Source organism: Ictidomys tridecemlineatus, chromosome X (genome assembly GCF_052094955.1).
Source record: "Ictidomys tridecemlineatus isolate mIctTri1 chromosome X, mIctTri1.hap1, whole genome shotgun sequence".
NCBI lineage: Eukaryota > Metazoa > Chordata > Mammalia > Rodentia > Sciuridae > Ictidomys > Ictidomys tridecemlineatus.
Window position 1 is genome coordinate 66,793,682 of NC_135493.1, and position 5,451 is coordinate 66,799,132.

The 5,451-nt window shown below is 36.3% G+C and overlaps 1 pseudogene; it reads left to right on the forward strand.

The window, feature by feature from the left end:
- The first annotated feature begins 2,138 nt into the window (after positions 1 to 2,138).
- LOC101977656 (proteasome subunit alpha type-7 pseudogene) lies at positions 2,139 to 2,660 on the forward strand (annotated as a pseudogene).
- Positions 2,661 to 5,451: the final 2,791 nt, after the last annotated feature.

Genomic DNA, 5,451 nt, shown 5'->3' on the forward strand with positions numbered 1-5,451 from the left:
ATTGTATTAACTTAACCCTGCTTGTTCACCCTGTCTATTTCTCTTACTTATCAAAGTGAAATTTTAGACCAAGAGCTACCACTGACCACACAAATTGATTTTGTCAATAAGAATAATCAAAATGATAGAGCAAAGAGAAACAAAGTAGTATCTAATGATTCCTAAAAATATTATGAATCTATTAGAAGAAAAGTGCCTCACTAAAATGTAATATAATGTGTGAGTAATCAATATTTAGGTTGAATCCAACAATGAAGAATATTCACAACAAAGGAAGCTTCCAGTGGGATCAGTCTACAAAATTAAATTAAATAAGGGGGTTTGTCAAACTTTGTATTCCTTTTCTCAATACTGGCTCTCAACTTATTAGTTAGAATTCAATTTCCTTTGTTCTTGAAAATAATTTTCCTGATTTTTCTCTCCGCTGCAAAATCCAACCCACTCGTGATCCATTTTGACTCTGATAGTATTTCAGAGTAAATTACTCTAATATCATATGAAAGTCAAGGTTGCTTAGAAACTGTTAACCCAACTCTAGGTGATAATAAATTTAAAATTTTGAGGTATGGATAGGATTGTTACAGATAAACTCATAAAGTATACATTTTGAATCAAAGTAAAACATATACAACCTGCCCCCAGGAATGTGGAGCTGAGAAAGGAACCAGGAGGAAAGCCATAATACCTACAACACTACCAATGACCTGCTCCTGTATCTTCTCTGTGCACATTCAGCTTTCAGGCATGTTATGAGCCCCACAGAGAGGGTACTGTGGTTCTCACCATTCACCATTGCCTCCTCAACACTCTCAACTGCACCCCCACGCCCATGCAGAACCTTGGCCTGAAATAACACCTGGCCTGAGGACAGGTGCTTCAGGACCCTCACCACTGCGGGGACTGACACAGCAGATGACCCTCCCCTCCCAGCCGCAGAGCTCATCTCTCCATTGCCTGATGAAATGTCTGTCATGTGGCTGGAGCTACCACCCCCATAGTAGGAGTGACCACAGACTGAGAACCCCACATCCACTGCTGTTTGCACCACACCTCCATGAATTGCTACTGTGACTTCACCTCTGCATGCTCTTCAGAGAAAGTAGATTTATCTCTGCCATGATATGCTTTGTATCCAAAGTCACTAATTGCAGCAAAAAAAAAAAAAAAAGCTATAAGGAGACTAAACTTTGGTGCCCAGTTGCAAACAAAGCATTCCAGACACCTCAAGACACATTTTCAGGAGAGAGCTGCTTAATATGAAGGCTACACCATAAAATGATAATGATAACTGATTCGACACATATGCAAATCTCCATGTAGGATCACAACAAGTATAAAAATACAAGGTAATATTATGCCAGAAAAGAACACAATAACTCTTTAGCAATATGTCCTCAAAACAACAATAGAGAAAACTTGCCTGATAAAGAATTTGTTAGAGGTTGGGGCTGTGGCTCAGTGGTGCAAGGCACTGGGTTCAATCCCTAGCACCATATACAAATAAATAAATTAAATAGAGGTATTATGTCCAACTACACTAAAAACATTTTTTAAAAAAGAATTTGTTAAGGGGCTGGGACTGTAGCTTAATGGTAAAGTACTTGCCTTGAATGTGTGAGGCACTGGGTTCAATCCTCAGCACCACATAAAAATAAATAAAGATACTGTATGTTCATCTACAACTAAATAAATATTTAAAAAAACAATTTGTTAAATGATTCCAAAGCATCTCAATGAGATCCAAGAGAATGCAGATAAATAACTGAATGAAAATAGAAAAAAAAGGATAAATGATATGAATGAGAAATTCAGCAAAGAGACAGAGATCTTGAAAAAGAGCCAATCATAAATCTTGGAGGCTCCAGGGAGACTGGGGCAGGCAATCTTGAATATGCTCTTTTGAGCAATGGCTGGAGCTCTACCCACATAAGCTGTGACTGCAACAACACCCCATCTTCTTGACCAATGGCCAACTCTTCCAAGTGGAATATGTGCAGAAGGTTGTCAAAAAGGGCTTGAATGTGGTTGATGTTCAAGGAAGGGACATTGTTGTTCCTGGTGGGGAAAAGAAATGAGTGACCAAACTACAAAATGAAAGAAGAGTGCAGAAGATCTGTTCTTTGGATGATAATGTTTGCATGGATTTTGCAGGCCTCACTGCCAACACAAGGATAGTAATCAACAGGGCACGGGTGGAGAGCCAGAACTACTAGTTGACCATGGAGGACTAGTCATCATGGAGTATATTACCTGCTACATCACCAGTCTGAACCAATGTTGTATGTGAACCAGTGAGTAGAGGCCATTTGGCCCTCATTTGGGGTTTCAATTTTGATGACACTCCTACACTTATTTTTTGATCAGCTCAATTTCTTGGGCACATACCATGCCTAGAAGGCCAGTGTCATAGACTAGGGCTTCAAATTGGTGTGTGAATTCCTGAAGAAGAACTATACCAACAAGCCATTAAGAAATATTATCTTTCCATCAAGCTGGTAATCAAGGCATTCCTGGAAGTGAGGTGGCAAAAACATTGAACTGGCTATCCTGATGTGAGATCAGCTCCTCTAGATTCAAAATATGGAAGAAACTGAGAAATATGTTACTGACATAATAAAAAAGAAGAAAATGAAAAGAAGAAGCAAAAGAAAGCATTATGATGAAGAAAACTTCCTCACTTAGAAAAGCTTTTAAAGTTAATCATGGATGAGTTTCTGTGTATAGGCATTTCCATCCAACTGTGCATGTTGTCAGAGTACCCATAAAACTTCTGTTCTTTTTAGCTGAAAGAAAGAAAGAAATCAATCATTCTTGGAAATGAAAAGGTCACTAAGACACATAAAAATACATTTGAAAGCCTTGACAATAGACTAGATCAAATGAAATCAAATATCCTAACTTGAAGACAGGTTTTTTGAAATATCCCAGTCAGGGAAAAAAAAAAAGAAAAGCATAAAAAGAGCGTTCAACACTTTTTAGAGACCATTAAACAAACAAATAACCTGCATTTTTTGAATACGGGAAGAAGAAGGAAAAGTTAAAGTCCTATTCAATGAAATAATAGCTGAAAACTTCCCTAATCTTGAGAAAAATATGGATATCCATGTATGGAGGGTTATAGGACCCCCAGTAGTCATAATCAGAAAAGATCTTCACCATGGCATATCATATTATGCTCAAACTGTTAAAAGCACAAGACAAAAGAGGGGTTCTAAAATCTGCAAGAGAAAAAGAAAAGAGCCAACTTACACTTAATAGTAACACCATTAGACTAACAGGAGATTTCTCAGCAGAATTTTACAGGCTAGGAAGGAATGCAATAACATACTCCAAATCTGAAAGAAAAATAACTGCTAATCATGAATACCATAGCTAGCAAGTGGGGAAAAGAAATCAGTGACCAAACTACATTTCCTTCGAAAATGAGGTAAAAATAAAGACATCCCAAGACAAGCAAAAACTGAGGGAATTTATCAGCTCAAGCTCTTGGGCATGGGATATTTTCCAGGACAAACTATGTGATAGTATGCAAAACAAATCTCAATATTAAAAAATTGAAATAATACAAAGTATTTTCTGTGACAATAATAATATAAGTAAAATTGGAAGTTTCACAAATATGGGGGGCTGAGGATGTATCTGAGTGGTAGAGCAATTGTAAAGCCTATTCAAGCCCTTGGGTTCAATTCCAGCACCTAAATAAATAAATAAATAGTATTTGTAAGTATGTAGAAATTAAACAACTAATGGGTTAAGTGAGAAATAAAAAATACATACAATTGAGTGAAAGTAAAAACAAAACATACCTAAAACCATGGGATGCAGTAAAAATTGTATTCAGGGGGAACTTGAATCAAGAAATCAATGCCCTAACGTTGTACCTTGACGAAATAGAATATGAAGAAAAAATTAATTTGAAGCTAGCAGAAAGAAGAAAGTAAAAAAGATTTTTAAAAGATAATTAGCTGAGTGCAGTAGCCCAAGCATATAATCCCAGCGGCTCCGGAGGCTGAGGCAAGAGGATCATGAGTTCAAAGCCAGTCTCAGCAACAGCGAGGTGCTAAGCAATTCAATGAGACCCTGTTTCCAAATAAAATACAAAAAAGGGCTGGGGATGGGGCTCAGTGGTTGAGTGCCCCTGAGTTCAATTCTTGGTTCCCACCAAAAAATTAAATACAGAATAGAAAACCAACAGAAGGAATGATCAAGGGAATCAAATGTTGGTTCATTGCAGCATTAGTCACAACATCCAAAATGTGGAAACAGCCTAAGTATCCACTGGCAGATAGATGAATAAAAAAATGTGGTGTATATATATGTTTGTGTATGTGTGCATATAGTGGAATATTATTCAACCGTAAAAATAAGGAAATCCTATTATATGTAATAACATTGATGAACTTGAAAAAAATAATGATATGTAAAATAAGCCAGACACAGAAAGACAAATACTACATGATCTCACATATATAAAATTTTAAAAAGCAGAAATCATAGAAGTGGAGAATGGAGCAATAGTTATCAGACACCAATAACTATTGGTTAATGGATATGAAGAAATGCTAGGCAAAGAGTGCAAACTTTCAGTTATAAAATAAACTAATATGGAATCTAACATACAGCATGTTAAGTAATTTGATTGAAGTAATCATTAAACAATATATACCTATATTAAATTATTATAATACTAGCATGTCTATCCAGCAGCATATTAAAAGGATTATATAACATAACTAGATTGAATTTATCCAAGAAATGTAAAAATGGTTAAATATTCCTCTCCTCGGTCTATACCCAAAGGACTTACAAACAACATACTACAGGGACACAATCACATCACAATACAAAATAGCTAAACAGTAGAACCAACCTAGATGCCCTTCAGTAGATGAATGGATTAAAAATGTGGCATATATACACAATGAACTATTGCTCAGCAATAAAAGAGAATAAAATCATGGGATTTGCAGGTAAATGGATGACATTGGAGAAGATGGTGCTAAGTGAAGTTAGCCAATCCCCCCCCAAAAATGCCAAATGTTTTCTCTGATATAAGGAGGCTGACTCATATTGGGGTAGGGAGAGGGAGCATGGGAGGCATAGATGAATTCTAGATGGGGCAGAGGGGTGGGAGGGAAAGGAGGGGGCAGGGGATTAGCAAGGATGGTGGCATGTGATGGACATCATTATCCAAAGTACATGTATGAAGACATGAATTGGTGTGAATAAACTTTGTATACAACCAGAGATATGAAAAATTGTGCTCTCTCTATATAATATGAATTGTAATGCATTCTGCAGTCATATATAAAAAATCAATATAAATTAAAAATGACTAAACATATGAAAATCCATTGATGTAATACACCATATTAATAGAATGAAGCCACAAAAACACATGATCATCTTAATTGATGCAGAAAAATATTTGACAAAATCCAGCACTTTTTC